The 19,598-nt window shown below is 39.8% G+C and overlaps 1 protein-coding gene across 2 annotated transcripts in view; it reads right to left on the minus strand.

Moving 5' to 3' along the window:
- The window catches only part of ANKRD6 (ankyrin repeat domain 6), a 214,604-nt gene extending 195,006 nt beyond the window's left edge, over window positions 1-19,598 (minus strand). For both annotated transcript variants that reach the window (XM_079146723.1, XM_079146719.1), the window contains exon 1: window positions 19,397-19,598. The gene's annotated coding sequence lies outside the window, so the exon portion shown is untranslated. The remainder of the gene's footprint in view (window positions 1-19,396) is intronic.

The following is a 19,598-nucleotide window of genomic DNA, read 5'->3' on the forward strand; positions in this document are numbered from 1 at the left end:
GAAGTTCTTCACAGAATTAAAAAAAAAATTCTTGAGTTCATTTGGAAGAATAAGAGACCCAAAATAGTCAAAGTAATATTAATTTAGCAAGAAAAACAAAGCAGGAAGCATCACAATACCTGATCTCAAATTATACTCAGAGCTCTAGTAACAAAAATAGCATGGTGTTGGCATCATAGACATGAAGGCCAATGGAACAGAATAGAAGACAGAGACAAATCCAAATACCTCCAGCCACCTGATATTTCACAAAGGTGTTTAAAATAAATGTTGGAGGGCTGGGGAGATAGCTCAGTTGATAAAGTGCTTGCCTTTAAGCACAAGGCCCTGCGTTCAATCCCCAGCACCACAAAAAATAAAATAAAATAAATGTTGGAGAAAAGACAGCCTTTTACACAATTGGTCCTGGGAAAACTGGATGGCTATATGTAGAAAAATGAAACTAGACCCCTATCTCTCACCCTGCTCAAAACTCATATCAAAATGGACCAAAGACTTAGAAATTAGACCAGAAACCTTGCAACTGCTAGAAGAAAACATAGGGTCAACACTCCATCTTATGGGTGCAGGCACTAACTTAATAAGACCCCCAAAGTGCAAGAAATAAAACCAAGAATCAATAAGTGGGATGACATCAAATTAAAAAGCTTCTGTACAGCAAAGGAAATGATTAAGAGAATAAAGAGAGAGCCGACAGAGTGAGAGAAAATCTTGGCCAGTTACTCCTCTAATAGGGGATTAATATCCAGAACATAAAAGAACTCAAAAAACTTAACACCAAAAAAAAAAAAACAAATAACCTAATCAATAGATGGGCAAAAGAACTAAACAGAAAAGGCTCAAAAGAAGAAACACAGGGGCTAGGGTTGTGGCTCAGTGGTACTCACCTAGCATATGTGAGGCACTGGGTTCGATTCTCGGCACTGCACATAAATAAATAAAGGTCCATCAACAATTAAAAAAATATTTTTTAAAAAAGAAGAAACACAAATGGTCAACAGATATATGAAAGGATGTTCAACATCTCTACCAATCAGGGAAATGCAAATCAAAACTGCACTAAGATTTCATCTCACTCCACTCACAATGGGAACAATCATGAATACAAACAATAATAAATACTGGAAAGGTTGTGGGGAAAGGGGTTCACTTGTACATCGTTGGTGGGATTGAAGACTAGTACAACCACTCTGGAAAGCATTATGGATATTCTTCAAAAAAAAACTAGGGATGGGGATGACCTTCCCCATAACTATCCCACTCCTTGCTATTTTCCTAAAAAAGATCTAAAATGAGAATACTACAGCAATACAGCCGCCTCAGTGTTTATGGCAGCACAATTCACAGTAGCTAAATTATGGAATCACCCCAGACACCCATTAATAGATGAACAGATTAAGAAATTGTGGTATATCTGGGCACAGTAGCACGCACCTCTAATCCCAGCGGCTTGGGAGGCTGAAGCAGGAAGATCGCAAGTTCAAAGTCAGTCTCAGCAACTTAGTGAGGCCCTAAGCAACTTAGTGAGACCTCATCTCAAAATAAAATATAAAGAGGGCTGGGGATGTGGCTCAGTAGTTAACCACCCCTGGGTTAAATCCCTAGTACCAAAAAAAAAAAAAAGAAAGAAAGAAAGAAAGAATTGTGATACACACACACAATGGAGTTCTATTCAGCTATAAAAAAGAATGAAATTATGGCATTTGCCAGTAAATGGATAGAAATGGAAAATATGCTCAGTGAAATAAGTCAAACTCAAAGGTTGACTGTTTTTTGTCATCCGCAGAAGCTAGAGTAAAATAAAGGAAAGGGGAAGGGAAGGATAGGATATCACAAAGATAAAGGGAAAGTCAATAATGAAGAAGAAGGAGATTGAGAGGCAGAGTGGAAGGATGGGAAAGGGCAGGTAATGCAGAATGAATTCTTCAAAACCCTGTAACATGCATGTATAAATATACCACAGGGAACCTCATGTTTATACATAGGTTAAAAAGAACCAATCAAATACAAATTAATAGACAAGCAAAAGGAAGTCTAGTAGAGAAAGAAGAATGAGAAAAAGGAGGGAGAATGGGAGAGAAGAGAGGGGATCATGAATCTAAACTGAATTCCACACGTGTTGTTTGTCAGGATGAACCTGACTGCTATGAATAACTATAAAGCTCTAACTTAAAAAAAGAATAGAAATTAACCAGATATCATGCCCTGTTTAAAATCATGTTTTGAAGATTTATTCCTTCCCTCCTAATATCAGTATTTTAAAAGTATGCATCTTTGTTATGTTTTTATGCACTAAATTATTATTTCTACTTTTCAATATTTTTCAGAGTAATCAAACCTTGTAAAAACCTCTACCATTAAGTAATGAGACACTTAAGATACTGACATTTTATGACTTGTATCTAAAATAATATTTCTTGTTTTGTGAGATTATCCATAATAAGGTGCTTGTTTTATCTATATAATAACTGATGGAATTATAAATACTGTCAGGTATACTAAATCTTAGAAAAGAAACAGTCTGTTTGAGATATATATTGAAATTCAGGTGCTTAAATAAAAAGAAGAAGGAGGAGGAGGAGAAGAAGAAAACACAAAATAAGAAATAGAAAGGGCTAAAGTTCAATGGTAGAACATCCCTGGGTTCAATCCCCAGTACTGCAAAAACAAATATTCAGATGATATTTTAAAATGTGCTTATAAAATTAGCAAATTACAAAAATTATTAAAAATAATAGAGAACAAAAATATTTAATAAATAGATACATATGGGGCTGAGGCTGGGGCTCAGTGGCAGAGCACTTGCCTAGCCTGGGTGAGGCACTGGGTTCAAACCTTAGCACGGCATACAAATATAAGCAAATAAAGACATGCTGTCCATCTACAACATGTCCATCTACAACATTTACAAAAAAAAAAAAAAGCCTGCCTATAATAATCATATAAAACCACCGTAAGACCCAGCTATCCTACTCCTCGGTTTATACCCAAAGGACTTAAAATCAGCATACTACAGTGATGCAGCCACATCAATGTTCTAGCTGCTCAATTCACAATAGCCAGATTGTGGAACCAACCTAGATGCCCTTCAATTGATGAGTGGATAAAGAAACTGTGGTGTGTATATATATACAATGGAATATTACTCATCCATAAAGAATAATAAACTTATGGCATTTGCAGGTAAATGGATTGAGTTGGAGAATATCATGCTAAGTGAAATAGGCCACACCCAAGAAACCAAAGGCTGAATGTTTTCTCTGATTAAGTGGATGATGATACATAACAGGGGGTGGGAGGGAGGCAAGAATGGAGGAAGGATGGATTGTATAAAGGAAAATGAGGGCTGGGGGGGGGGTGGGGGGAAGAAAAAAATAACAAAATGGGACAAACATCATTACCCTATGTACATGTATGATTGTGCAAATGGTGTGATTCTACTTTGTGTACAATCAGAGAAATAAGTTGTACCCCATTTGTATACAATGAATCAAAATTTTTAAAAAATAATAATCATATAAATAAAAACATTTTAAAAAGAAATAGATACACAACTCCCACAACAAATAATAAAACTCATAATAACAACATATAACATCCATAATAAAATTAAAAATACAACTGTCACTGGGTGTGGTAACTCAGTGAGACCCTGTCTCAAAATAAAATACAAAAAAGATCTGGGGATGTGACTCAGTGGTTAAGTGCCCCTGGATTTGCTCCCTAATACCAAAAAACAAATACAACCATCAAACCAGGCGGTGGTGCACACCTGTAATATTCGTGACTTGGGAGGCTGAGGCAGGAGGATCACAAGACTGAGGCCATCCTCAGCAACTTAGTGAGACTCTCAGCAACTCAGCAAGACTGTCTTAAAATTAAAAAAAAAAAAAAAAAGGACTGGTATTGTAGCTCTATGGTAAAGCTCCCCTGCATTCAATTCCCAGTATCAAAAAATTTAAAAAAGAAAAAGGACTTGGGATGTAAATCAGTGGCAGTGCACCCCTGGGTTCAATTCTCAATACCAAAACAAGAGGAAAACAGGAGAGGGAAAAGGGAAGTAGTAGGGAATAAAATTGATCAAATTATGTGCATGTACGAATATGTCACAATTAATTCCACTATTATATAATTATAAGGCAACAATAAAAATATATTTAAAAAGAGAAAAACAATCCTTTACTTTTCTCTTTTTCCTCATTTTGAAATGAGTTTGACAGCATATATCCTTATAACCACAGGAAGATTTAAAAAAAGTATCCAATGATACCAAAAGCCCCAGATTTCCCTAGAAGTAAATGACTCAGTTAATTGCTGATGTTAAACAGCAGATTCTGGTGAGTTTACAAAGCACTGAAATCCAGTTAGGAACTACAGCTATAAATAAGCTACTCTTGGAAGGGGCTGATGTTACTCTCTTTGTCTGGTACTATTTCCCATGTGTTGAGCATAATATTTTGTGAAGCTTGGAAACTGACTCCCCGTCAGGAAGAAATTAAAAACTGAAAACTCACCTTGGTGGTCCTTACACAGGAACATCCACATACTTTTCTATGTTTTAAAAATGTCTCCAAAAGAAGCAAATAAATTTGATGACTTAAGAAATTTTTTTAAAAAGAAAGTTTGTTATGGGAATTTCCCAATTTTCTTCTTTTTTTTTTCTTTTTTCTTTTTTTTTTTTTTTTGTGGGGTGTGGGGGAGAAGGGGTACCAGGGATTGAACCTAGGGGTACTCAACCACTGAGCCACATCTCCAAACTTTTTTAAAAATTTGAGACAGGGTTTCACTAAGTTACCTAGGGCCTCAATAAATTGCTGAGGATGGCTTTGAACTTGCCATCCTCCTGCCTCAGCAGCCTCCCAAACCACTGGGATTATAGGTGTGTACCACCATGCCCAACTCCCAGATAATTTTTTATTATTTTCCCAACAGAACTTGTTCTGTTTATAAAATGGAATAAATACGAAAGACAGAACACAGACTTGTGACCCCCACTCAGACTTAGGAGGTTACTGGTATTTCATAAACAATCTAGTTTTCATGCTTAAGTCACTGTGATTCTAAGTCATACATGGATTAGGACTATCTGTGCTCTTTTGCCTTTACCAGGTAAGTTGGTTCACTCCAATGCACTATTCTGCAGCACAGAGATGTCTTTGTTTCTAAGCAGATAAAAGCCAACAATGAGTTTGTATTACATTTGGGGAAAAAAAGTTTATTATTCACCCATCCCTGTCACAAATAAATTTCAATAACCTTAACTCTGCACAACAGCCTGACCCTCAAAGAACACAAACATTGCAAAGCTCCTTCACTTCATTTTAAAAACTAGCACTGGTCACTTCTAATGAGCCTGGGGAGTGAGGAAGAACATATATTTATTTTTAGTTATATATTTACAATTTGAATTGTATGAAACTCAGCATGACAACTATTCAATCTACTAGATAAATTTGCAGGGATGTAAAGGTTCAAAAACATCATTTGCTATATTCTGTACACAAGATTCTGGATTGAATGTTGCACTAATTTCTGCAGCCTGAGAAGTTCAAATAAACTACAAAGCATGAGAGTACTTATACACTTTTTTTTGTGGGGGGGGTTTTACTGGGTATTGAACCCAGGAGTACTTTGCCACTGAGCTACATCCCCAGCCCTCTTTTATTTTGAGACAGGGTCTCAGTTGAGTTGCTTAGGGCCTCGCTAAGTTTCTGGGGTTTACTTTGAACTTGCAATCCTCCTGCCTCAGCCTCCTCAGCTGCTAGGATTACAAACTTGTGCCAGTGTGCCAGTCAAGAGCATTCATGCTTAGGATGTTTTAATAATGATCCTAATCTTCCTTTATGAATAAACCCAAAACATCTTTGTTGAACAAATGATACTGAGTTACTAGTGAATGAGGATTGCTAAAAAATTTTAAATCTTAAAACTGCGGGTGTGGCTCAGTGGTAAAGAGAATGCTCAGCATGTATGAGCTCCTGGGTTCATAACCCCAGCCCTGAAAGAAAAAAAAAAAAGGTTAAAATGAGGCCATGAGCATGGGCCCATATCTAGTCTAACTGGTCAGATTAGGACAGACAGACAAAACACCAGGGATACACTGCACAGAGCAAACACCATGTGAGTATACGGCCAGAGGGCAGCATCTGCAATCCAAGGAGAAAGACTGAGAGAAACCAATCCTGCTGACACCTTGATCTTAAACTTCTATTCTCCAGAACTGTGAGAACATATGTTTCTGTTATTTAAGCCATCCAGTCTGTGGCTAGCAATCTAATATAGAGGGTAAGCCCTTAAATTTAAAAAAAAAAATCGTAAGAGACATAATAAAAACAAATTTGAAGAAACAACACTGTGGTGCCTAAAAATGCACTGTGGGCTGTGGGGTGTAAGTCAGTGGTAGAGCACCAGCCTGGCACACATGACACCTTGGGTTTGATCCCCAGCACCAGACACATACAATCAAAGAATTATACAGGCTCTCTTAGCTTTACATGGTTCCAATATGCCCAATTTCAGTTCCAGGGTTTAGTTGAACTATACCAGTTCACACATGTTATAGTATATGAACTTCGAGAAACTGCATGAAGCACAGACTTCACTAGTAATAGCTCTTCCGGCCACAGATCATACCTAATTAACAGATGGGCATCACCATCAGGGACCAGTCATGTCACTCCTTTCCAAAGCTGTCTGTGGGGCTGGGGAATAGCTCAGTTGGTAGAATGCTTGCCTCACAAGCACAAGGCCCTGGGTTCAATCCCCAGCACCACAAAAACTAACAAACAAATAAAGCTGTCTGTGATGGTGACTCCTCACCTGCTATCAGTTCAACAACAGCAAACCATGGATTTGTGCTGCCTCCGACTCTTCCAAGGATAAACCCACATTTCATTTTTCAAAAATAAATAATCAAAGTGAAAATTGGCCAACACTGATTCAAGTACAACAAAGAAACGCAAAGGGATAACACTGGAAGTGAAATGTGAATGGAAAGTAAAGAGAGTTACAGGTGGGAATGTTGGCACTGCCACCAAGGGAAGACCCTGGATGTACACCCTGAGGAACTTCGTGAAGAGGATTTACCCACACACATAAGGAAAGTGGTTGGGATTTTAAAAATGAAGAAATGCCATCAGCAAAAATTTCTTGAAGGAACCCTTGGAGATACTTCACAACAGTGAAAACACAAAGGATAAAATGTTGGAAGCTGATTCAAACTGCTAAAAAAGTGTGAAAATTTACGAAGTCATACCAAAGATACTTGTTGTGTGTCATAAGTTAGATGGTGAGAAAAAAGAAGCCAAGCACTGTTCAAACTACTCTTTTTACAAAGAAATACAAGAGCTCAATTCTTAATATCCTTACTATTTGAAATGATGATGACTAAACATTTCTATTTCTTCGTTTCCCTACTTACTTAGGCCAGTAAGAGGGCTTTTAGTGTTCTGATCATTTTTTTAAAGGTTCCAGAAGAAGAGCAGGGTTTCAGCACACACCACCCTTTTTACAGTACCATCCAAAGCAAGGACTACCTGAAGTCACTTTTGGAGGAAGAGAAGGAGTTAGGACGGGGACTGGATATAGGAGGGGCTTCTGGGGTAACTGGCTAAGTTCTGCTTCCTGACCAGCGTGCTGGTTACAAGGGTATTTGCCTTTCAAAAATTTGTTAAGCCAAAACAATGTCACTGTGACTTAAATCCATGGGAGTAAGGGAGTAGTCAATGAGGACCAGTCTGAAAAATCATTCCAGTAAGAAAAAAGAAAGCCCAGCCACAGAAGCGGGAAAGAAACTGGCAGAGGGCACAAAGGCTGCTGTCAGACATGAAATCAGAACCCAGGTCCTGCTGGCGGCCAGGCTGCTCTCCTCTCTCTAAAGTCTGCCAGTCTTTCATGAAACAGGCTTCCCGTAAAGGGCACCTTTATTGTCCATTTCCAAGCAAGGTAATTCAGCCAGTATGAATGTGGGTTTTCAGATACATTCCTTAATGCTAACTACAAAGAAAAAAATAAAAATAAATAAGGAGGTGGAGAGTGAGTCAAAAGCCTCAAATTTTTTTTTTTTTTTAATTATTTTTCAAGCGGAGGGATTAGACTTCTTCCAGTAGAGTAAGACAGCCTGCCTTCCTGGTACCAGCACAACACACTCAGCCTTAATGAAAATCATTTATTCTCTGGGGCTGAGGCAGCTCTGCTGTAGATGTACAATATGAGAAGTTTATGATCAATACTTGATCTTTCCTTCTAGATGAAGTATTATAACATGACATTATTCCCTCTCACCCCAATATTCTCCAATGTTGCTTTTAAATACAAGATCCATCAGGTATCACATGGCTTCTATTTGCTTAGGTCTGGTGAACATGTTTTCACTGTGAACTCATTTTTCATTAACACTAATAAGAAGTGTACCTTATGTAACAAGGATATCAACTTCCATTCAATTTAGTTGGCATAAATTCAGAACATACACTAAATGTCTCTTAAGATTTATTCTCTTGCTCTAATGTCCCTGACATTAAGGGACTTTCAAAAAGGTAGGAGGAGAAGGATGTAATAAAAATCTGCACAGAAGTCTTGGGGCAAAATCTGATACAATATTTTATGTTCTATCTTTATACACACAAAAATATGGTCACTATTAACACATCAGTAAATTATAAGTACACTGTTTGCATTTATGATTCTTTACCAAAGGAAGAATATAAACTTGTCAATTTAGGATTTTGTGTGTATGTGTGTGTGCGTGGTTCCAGGGATTAAACCCAGGGCCTTGTGCATGTGAGGCAAGCACTCTACCAACTGAGCTATATCTCCAGTCCCTTAATTTAGGATTTTAAAAGACAGAGATGCACTGAACACTGACAATTGGGTTCAAGCATTTCAGAATAATAATCAGTTATCAAAGATACATAGCCAGGTACAGTGGCATGCATCTATAATCCTAACTACTCAGGAGGCTGAGGCAGGAGGATGGCAAGTTTGAGGCCAGCCTCAGCAACTTAGTGAGACAGTGGTTTAAACTGAAAAATAAAAAAGGCTGGGGATGTAGAGTAGTGGTAAAGTGCCCCTTGATTTAATAAACAAAGATACACACTGTTTTCTTCAAAATGGCCTTTTCTCCAGGATTTAGTAATAGAAAGGCAGCAGGGAGGGGGGCAGAATCTGGCCTCTAGAGATAAATTAGATGTGCTACACATTTTGGAGGGAGTGGGAATGATCATTATTAAAAGAATACTTTAATAATCTTTTATAGAATGTTTTAGATCCCTATTAGCAAGTGTTTTTGAAATCAATCTCCCTACATGTCTCCCAACAGGAAGGTATCTAATTAGCTGTAAATCCTTCATTAGATGATAAAGTGTTTTCTTATACTTCAAAGTACAAATGCTCTGGCTCATGCCAACTGAACATTCAGATTTTATTTCAGCAGAATAGCAGAGATGCAAAATGGCTTAAAGAACCTAATCCTCAGCTGTTTTTGTCTTTTGCAGTGCTGAGGACAGAACCCAAGAACTCGAGTATGCTAGGTAAGCACTCTACCTCTAAGCTAAGCCCCAACTCTGATCCTCATTTAAAATAGTGCTTCTGAACAGCAGGAACATAACATCAATCATATGAAGTACAGAAGGTGCGAGTTTCTTTATTCTTCAAGTTTTTTTTGGGGGGGGTTGTTTTGTTTTATGTTTGGGATGTTATTTTATTTTGGTCCCACTTTTCTCCATATTGTATAAAAATTCACCAGGCACCAGATGATTTTGCTGTTATTCATTACTGGTTTTGCAGCTCTTCCCCAAGTTTCTGAACAACATGTGGAGAAAAACAAAGGCTTCAGTGAGCAAGTCATTCATTCCATATCATGTAACCCAGGATAATACCTTCTGGAAACTAAGGCATTACAATTAAACAAGCATTTTTTTTGTAGGGGAGTTGGGGATGGGGTACTGAGGATTGAACCCAGGGGCTCTTATCTACTGAGTCACATCCCAGCCCCTTTTAATTTTTTATTTTGAAAGACAGAGTCTTGCTAAGTTGCTTAGGGCCTCGATAAGTTGCTGAGCCTGGCTTTGTACTTGGATCCTCCTGCCTCAGCCTCCCCAGCCTCTGGAATTACAGGCATGCACCCCGGCCCCCAAGCATCCATTCTTACCAGGGCCTGTAAAGCACCAGGACTTCAGTTCCACCTCTCATCACAACTCCTTCTACCATTAACTCTTTCCTTGATTTTAAAAAGAGCTGGCTAACCCAGGGCCATGGTGCTAATTTTAGTTTTCACTTATTCACTTTTAGCATCATGAGGCATTTTAAGCTGCACAGTAAACCACTCACATTGGCTAAAGCCCCAATGTCAATTTCCCTATTGCTATTTCTGTTGAGAAGCAAAGCACCAGCTGTCTCTACGGGAGAGCTCAGGAAGCTGATTTATAGGATTTGCCCCTGCTCCACTCAGAAGCTGATGATTAACACCACCAGGCATTCCCCTCCTGGTTCCAAGCTCTCCTATCAAGTAGGCACAGTTTTGATGCTGGTTGAGACAAGAAGCACATCTAGAGCTGCCAAACTATTTTTAGGACACAAAAGACAAGTTGCTGCAAGGGTCTGAGTAATTTAAGTATGGACCACAGGCCACCTGCATCAGAAACTGGGGTGCTTGTTAAATGTGTACCTTCCCAGACCTACTCTACCAGAACCTAGGGAATGCGGCTAGGAATCCTTGAATTTTAAGAGACCCCCCAGATGATGCTTATACATGATAAGTTTGAAAAGCACTGCTATAAGGAAGCTAAATGGAAGACAGGAAGCTAATGGGAAGATAAATTAGGTAACACGTTCAAGTTCCTTTTACTTAACTCTAAAATCACTTCATTGTAAAGCCAAACTCAGAAGGTCAAGGGTCATGTGTTTTCTCTCATATGTGGAAGCTAGAGAGAGAGGAAAAGGGAAAAGAAGGGGCCTGGGATTTCATGAAAAGCAAAGGGAGATCAGTAGAAGAAAGGGGCCAAAGGGTGGGAGGTGGGGAAGGAGAGGGGAAGATCTGGGGAGTGATATTGGCCAAATTATATTATATTGTGTGCATGTACAAATACATAACAACAAATCCCACCATTGTGTACAACTATAAGGCACCAATAAAAAATGTGGAAAAAATAAAATAAAATCACTTTATTTTAACTACCTCATCAGGTAGGTTTTATTACCCCTACTATTAGGGTGAGATAACAGTGATCAGAGAGATTAAGAAGGTTCAAACTAGGAGTGTAGTTACTCTGATAGTCCTAGTGAAGGGGTCAACAAACTTTTTCCTATAAAATAACAGAGTAGCTAAGGCATACGGGGCAGATACCTGTAATCCCAGTCACGAGGGACACTGAGGCTGGAGGATCACGCTTTGAAGCCAGCCTCAGCAACATAGCCAGCCCTGGGAGGATCACACTTTGAGGCCAGCCTCAGCAACACAGCGAGGCCCTAAGCAACTTAGTGAGATCCCGTCTCAAAATAAAAAATAAAAAGGTCTGGGAATGTAGCTTAGTGGTAAAGCACCCCTGAGTTCAATCCTCAGTATCAAAAACAAAACAAAAAAACAGTAAATATTTTTAGGTTTTATAGGCCATGTGGTATCTATTTCTGCTACTCAACTCTGTTATTATAGTGTAAAAACAGCTTTAGATGCTATGTAAAGGAATGAGTATGGCTGTGTTCCAATAAAACTTTATTTACAAAACAGGCAGCAAGCTGGATTTGGCCCATGACTATAATTTACTGATCATTAATCTAATGTATCTCCCCAATCCCTGACCCCTTCTTTGTGCATGTTAGGCTAACACTCTTTCTATATCTCTAGCACCCTAATAGAACATATCTTTAATTCCAGTGAAGGGTAACAGAATATGCCACCCCAAAATAAGCCACTTGGGCATAAGAATTTATACACACACACACACACACACACACACACACACACACACACACACACACGCATACACACACACACACACTTTTTAAAATTTTATTTTGAGACAGGGTCTCACTAAGTTGCTTAGGGTCTCACTAAATTGCTGAAGCTGGTCTCCAACTTGCAAACCTCCCATCTCAGATTCCTGAGTGGCTGGGATTATAGACGTGCAATACCATACCTGACCAATGATTATTTTAAACTGAAGATAACTGAAAGATTTAGACAAAGAAAAGCTCTCCATCTTCTCCCTATTAGCTTAAAAGTAGACCATAAATTTACAAAGATGTCACTCCTGTTCTCTCTACTAGGAACAATCCTAAATTAGATTCTTATCAGCCTGGAGATGCTGCCAGAGGACTCTACATAATAAACCATATTAAGTAGTCTTTATCTACCATTACTTTCTATACATTTGCCTTCCAACAGCTTATGGCCCCTAAAGACTTAAGGTCCTGGGTTGGGGATATAACTCAGTTGGCAGAATGCTTGCCTCACAAACCCAAGGCCCTGGGTTCAATCCTCAGCACTGCAAACACACACACACAAAAAGACTTAAGGTCCTTTTCCTTTGCCCTGACACTTCTCTAAAAATTTATTGTTCTTTGTTGAAGATGCTATAAAAGCCGGAGATCTAACCCCTGCCCTTTTCCTTTCTTCCTCTCTTTCTCTCTCTTTTTTCTTCTTTCTTCTTTTTTTTTTTTTTTTGTTAGTGAGGTTTGAATTCAGAGATGCAAATATACCACTAAGCTATATCCCCAGCCCTTTTCATTTTTAATTTTAATTTTTTCATTTTGAGTCAAAGTATTACTAAATGGCCAAGACTGGCCTGGAATTTGCAATCCTCCTGGCTCAACCTTTTTAAGAAGCTGGGATTATAAGCATGTGCCACTGCACCTGGCTCTAAACCCCCATTTGAGAGTTACTCTTTCTCTGAGTTTTCTCCCATTAATATATGAAATGTACATTTAAATAAACTTCCCTTTGATTTTTCTTGTTAATCTGTCTTTTGTTACAGGGTTCTCAGCTGAGAATTCACAAGAGTAGAAGGAAAACTACTTTTTCCTCCCCTGCACATGTCTGGGCACCATGAAATATGACAACTTTTTAAAACTTAGGATTTCCTGGGCACAGTACATGTAGTCCCTTCTACTCCAGAGGCTGAAGCGACACTTGAGCCCAGGAGTTCTGACCTAGCCTAGGTATCACAGTGGAAACCCCATCTTAAAAAATAAATAAATAAAAGGTAAATTTTAATTATTTGGAATTTTTCTTTGGTAGAACAGCCCAATCCTAATTATTAATGGATAAATGAAACATTATTATAATTGGTGTACATTACTAAAGTTTCTCCATGACTAACTGGGTATTGGGATCTTCTTTTAATCCCAAAATATGTCCCATTTGTAGCTGTCAGATACTGGACATTGCCAAATGGCACTCTCATAGGTACAAATTTGCTCCAAGCAGATCAGGAACAGAATTTAAAATTTTAGTTTCTCATAAGAGCTAAGTAGTAAAAATGACTCATTTTGTGATTATGTAATACATTCCCTGGCAAGGATTTTTTTTTAAAAGGGGAAAAAAGTTTCACACTAGCCTCTGCCAGCAACTTGAAGTAGTTTTAAACTCTTATGATAACATTCATAAAGCCATTAGGACATGCATATTCTTGTCCTTTGCTAATCTTCCTCTGCTCCATCTTTTTCAAATGTACAATCCTCTACATGGTTGGATGACTCTGCGTAAATGAAGTATGCTTCATTCCCTAATAAAATGTTTGAACCTACGTGGCTTAAGCCCATTTTTATTTGCTCACAAAGCAATTATGATACAATATTTCCTGCATGAAAGTCTCATCCATAACCTAACCAGACTATGAAGACACTATGTGTGTGTGTGTGTGTGTGTGTGTGTGTGTGTGTGTGTGTGTGTTTGAAAAATGAGAAATAAATTATAGAAAGGCAGTTGCAATTAATTGACCGGCAAAAGAGACTACCCTGTTTGTATAAAGATTGTTATTTATCCACCAAGAGTTCTGTTTAGGGAAATGATTTTGCTTAGAAACAGCTGCCCAGTCAGGGATTCTATTTCCCAGCCTCTTTAAATCTAGATAGGGCCATGCAACTGGTTTTGAGAGGTGGGATGTGAGAATAAGCTCGGTGTTTCATTAGGGGGTGAAGATATTCGATGTAGTATTTTGCTTCCATCCTCTCTTCCCCCTTGTAGTGATTTTGGAGGCCACAGATTGAAGATGGTGGCATCTCAAGAAGAAAGGAACTTTGATCCCCGAGTCACGTGAAGGAGAGCCACCCAACCTGGAATAAGGAATTTAAATTTTGTGTAGGCTAGTAATAAACTTTCTGTGGATTAAGCTACTGAGATTTGGAAATGTTTGCTATAGTAGGTAACATCTTACCAGAACATATGTATGTTGATGTGTTGATGAGTGTTAAATCATAAATCTTGATTCACTAAAGGGTGCTTCTATTTTTTTTTTTTTTTTTTTTTAGTACTGGGGATTGAAATACAAATAAAAAGGTCTGGGGATGTTGTTCGGGGTAAAGCACCCTGAGTACCACTGAGTTATACCCCCAGTCCATTTAATTTTTTGAGACAGGGTCTCACTAAGTTGCTGTGACTGGCTTAGAATTTGTGATCCTCCTGCCTCAGCTTTCCTAGCCTCTACAATTACAGTCATATGCCACCATTCCAGGCTCATTAAATGGTTTCTAAGATGAATGCAAATATTGAGGAATTGTACATATGAAAATTTTTGCAAGCTGACATTTTTTTCTACATTGGTTAAGTCCAAAACCAGTCTCAATAACTGGAAAGTCCTATTTATTAAGTAAATTCTAACTGATAATTGACATCTTTTCTAACAAATATGTAAATGCTTGGCTTGTCAGGTAGAATGTATTATATGATATACTTAAAATACATATGAAACATAAAGTGTAAACCAGAAGACAACCCTAAAATTGCCCTCCCTAAGGCAGAAATTACTTCTCTTCAGGGGCCGGCGTGTGGTTCAGTGGTAGTTCACTTGCTTAATTTGTAGAAGGACCTGGGTTCAGTCCCCAGCACCATAAAAAGAAAAAGAGAGAGAGAGAAAATTTACTCAACTTCAGTCATTAGTACAAGCTTCACCCATTTTCCCACAGCTGTGTCCTTCACATATTATTGTTTATTTCATATTTTTCTGGAGCCTGAGGAGGGAGGAAAAGAAGTGCATATATGATGCCAACTCCTGCCCACATTCACTGCTGCCTGATGTAGACCTCAAAACAGTTCCCTCTGGGACTTGGCCCTTGAAAAACAGGCCTGGAGTTTTTGGAATTCAGGTAATTGGCCAGATGCTCTGAGGAAAAAGAACCATTCAGAATTATTTCAGGTTTGAGCAGAAAGAAAGCTTCAGGAAGCTGGGAGAAGATACACCAGAGAATCCAAATGGGTCAAGATGCCTAAGTGAGGGAGGCTATTATGGGGTGGGTACAACTCTGTAAACAATGTTTTCTTGTAGTGCTTATTAAATCCTTTTTTGAGTTAAGAGAATCATTTGAGAATCTGATGAAAGCTTTGGGACTTCTTCCCCCTCAAACATACATGTGAACATTCGCTCAAACACTTAAATATAATTTCAGGGAGCTCTAAGAGCATGAAAATCCCACTAAAGAAGCCTAGGTTAAAATTTTCTATTTTAGTGGGCTATTTAAAGCTGAACCTTAGTTTTGTACAGAAAATAAGAGGGAACTTAGCTATTTCCTGACAAGAGATGAACAGGAGGTGGGGAGGGGAGGTAATGTCATTCTGGGCTCTCGGGTCATCATGCACTGTCCCTAACCTCAGTGATATGGTGTCCAGTAGTGGAGCATCATTAACAGAATTTTGTTTTCAATTTTTATTTTTAAATAATTGTCTCACACAGAAGTTGCAAAAATTGTGTACAAACTTGCTCTTCTGTGCTCCCCCCCAGCCCCTGGTAACCATCATTCCTTCTGTTTCCTGGAATTTGACTACTCTAGATACAGTGCTTCATATAAATAGAATCAGAGTATTTTTAATATTTTAAAAAATTTTTTAGTTGTTGATGGACCTTTATTTTATTCAGTTTTTCATATACAGTGTTGAGAATCAAACCCAGTGCCTTGCACATGCTAAGCAAGCACTCTACCACTGATACCACCCCACCCAGCGAGAACACCAGCCTGTGTATTTATTTGTTCTTTTCTGACTAGCTTATTTCACTTAGCATAAAACCTTCCAGGTTAGAGTACTATTTTAAACCCCTTGACTGGGTATTTTGCAACTGTAACAAATTTGCAGGGGCAATTTAGGACACTGGACAATTTCAGTAGAAACAGTATACTAAACTGGGTTGTTCAGGGCTGAACCCACTGGAGCTAATTCACAGTTTCTACATTAAATCATGTGACAGCCCTATCAATGACATCATATGTTTACAAAGGTGAGATTTTAGTGCTTGTGACAAAAAGTAAGTGCTGCGGAAAAATTAATGTGGAACAGGAAATGAAAGTGACAATGTCCAATCTGTTCCGTACAGGCACACACATCCTGTTAGTAATTGTGGTTATTTACAAATGCAAAATATTTTTCTCTATGTTTATGTGCATTATTTTTTCAGATAGCTTCTAAGTGGTTAGGATACCACCACTAACTACTTCAACCTAGAGGCACTATGAAAAAAATTACTCAGACACTAAGGGTTCCCAGAACCAAGAATGGGAAGGTTTGCCTTAACTGAAAGCCACAGAGCTGTGAAAGATGCACTGATGAGAACTGTGTGATCCTGAAGAATAACTTAAAACAAAGACCATTAACAAAAATACAATAACCAGGAAAAAAGAATTTGGGTTTAAACCCTTCATAAAGGTCATTATCAGTCAATTTAATCCTTCCAATTCCATATAATGCCCCCTGGATAATTTGTATTAAACAAAAACAAAAACTTCTAAAGTATATGCATACAAATTATTGTTTTTCCAATTCTTAGGAACTCAAGCAAAGCTTTTAAAATTACAGCCTCCAAGCTATGCTGGAAGAGAGAGGGCTCCCCTACACAGACAGAACACACCCTTGGAGTCTGTGCCAAGAAAACGGGAGAGAAATCTTGACAGAGAAATCCTGACTCTTGACGAGGAGAACTAGGCCATCACAACACTTAGAGCCGTCAAGCTTTTCTGAGGTTTACATCTTTCTCTGAATATCCTGCTTTTAACTTTAGAATGCTCCAGATTACTAGGGAAATGCTTATTTGGAAACTTGCGTTCCAGAGAGTTTTTCATTTAAGATATTATGTATGAAAGGCAAGAAAAACTTTAATAAAAAATTCAGAACAGTGGTACCTTGGGAGAGTAAGGGAGAAGTGAGTGGAAGGTCATGGGGAGGAGCATTCAGGGACTCGAAGAGCCCAGGGATGCTCTAGTTCTTCAGCTGGGTGAGTGTTCTATTGTTAATCTTGAAATTGTATCTCTAAGTATCACAGAGACAGCAGCAGAATCTTCTGCATGGGAGGCAGGGCCTTAGGAGTTGGAAGAATGCCTTGCTACTGATTTGAGACTATCACAAGCAGACTACTTTTACTTGGAGTATGCTTCTTTGGAGAGGTTGATGGGCTTATAGTGGAGGCTAAGAATAATTTTTGGTGCCTCCATGGATAAGCAAGGAGTTAACAAGCATTTTTTTTTTTTTTTTTTTTTTTTTCCACTGACATTGGTTTCTTACATCTAACACTGGGTAACTAGTTGTTTTCTGGTCTCTTTAATTCCTCTTCATCCTTCTTCTCCCCTCTCCTCCCCATTTATGACTCAGAGGGTAGAAAATCCTTCCAATTGTAATCTATATTCCTGATTTAAAAAAAAAAAAAAGCCTTGTTAACCATATGCTAAGCACACACTAAGAATAACAGGAAACTAAACATATATAGACACACCTAAGACAGCAGGACAAGGTCGTTGCTATTTTAAAGATGAGAAAGCCCCACTCAGAGTCAGTCAGGACACCATGGGACCACTAGGACCCATGTATGCCGTTCTTCATTCCCCAAGCTTTTTCCACTTACAGTGACTTAACAGATTTTTTTGTAAGGTACCGAGGATTGAACCCAGGGGTACTTAACCACTGAGCCACATTCCTAGCCCTTTTTTATTTTTTATTTTGAGACAGGGTCTTGCTAAATTGTTGAGGCTGGCTTTGAACTCAGGATCCTCCTGCCTCAGCCTCCCAAACCGCTGGGATTACAGGCCTGTGCCACCGTACCTGCTAACAGATGTTATCTCAACATGATTACCATCCAACAGGTTCACAAAAAGGATGGCTAAAGTTCAGGAGCACTGTGCCAACTAACCATTTTACTTTACTTCCAATTTCCACAACAATACTATGAGATTATGTATAATACCTCAAGTTTACAGTTCTAAAAACTAGGGTTTAAAGAAGTGGGTTTTCCAAAGACACGCACCTAAGAAGTGGTGGCGTCAAGATTCTGTCTCATGACTCCAAAGGGGATCATCATCATCATCATCTTTTCCTTCTCCTCCTTTGTGTGTATGTGTGTGCGTGCTCGGTGCTGGACAAAGTGGACCGTCTTATCACCACTTGAACCCTCTCACTATACTTTAGGAAAAACACTCTTGACCAGTCACTCTTGGATCACAGTGCTTCATTTCTCCAGGCTCTCAAAGCTACCTGAAGCGCCACACTTAAATCCCCAAGGCAAGTGTCAGTAAAGTGATGTCTGAAACCAAATCAAACATGGTCACTTCCTGACCACTCGCTGAACTCTATAGAGCTGGGGCTTCAGCGGGGGGTCTCGACCATACCCCCGGGACAGACCCCCACACCCCCCTCTTTACAGTCCTCTAAGGCGGCGCGGGGATGAGGTGGGAAGGGGACTGGCTGCAGGCATGTCGGAGTCCAGCCGGGTCACGCCAAGCCCTGTCCGCAGGCCAGGGGACAGCGACACAAGAGGACCTCCTTTCGGTCAGCGGCCGGCCGCGGCGCGGGCAGAGACACCTGGAGACCTGTCCCCCAGCCCCCAGCCGTCCCCTGCACCAGTTCTGCAAACTCTGAGGGTTCACTGGAGAAAAAAGGAGGGGGGTGAGCAAAGAAGAGAAAGTTCTCTATCCATCCCACCGCCGGCCCAAAGTGCCCTATTCTAAGAAAGCAACTGAGGCAAAGCGAAAAGGGAGGGGCCCCGGGAGACACCCGCTTCCCGGGCTTTCCCCGAGGCCTCAGGACTAGGGCAACGCGCTAGATCTGGGTCCTCCGCCGGTAGTCCGCGATCTGGGGGCGCCGACGGGGCAGCAGCGGCTACCGAGCCCAAGACTGATCCCAGGATCACAGGCGCCCCGGGAGTGGGGGCCGCCCAACCTCAGATTAAAGGGGATCTCGAAGGAACCCAGCGAGGTCGAACGGTACCTTTCTCTCCCGCGCCGGAGGTCCGCGCCGCAGGGACAGATGCACGCCACAGGGTAGGGAGCGAGGGCAGACGATGGGACCGGCTCCCGCTGGCTCGGCGGCCCCCGGGCCTCGGCGCAGCCCAGCGCCGCCGCCTCCAGCCGCCTGCACGCCCCGCTGCGCTCCCGACTCCCGCAGGTTACCTGTGGCCGAGCCCGCCGCG

The sequence above is a fragment of the Sciurus vulgaris genome (genome assembly GCF_902686455.1).
Source record: "Sciurus vulgaris genome assembly, chromosome: 7".
Classification (NCBI taxonomy): domain Eukaryota; kingdom Metazoa; phylum Chordata; class Mammalia; order Rodentia; family Sciuridae; genus Sciurus; species Sciurus vulgaris.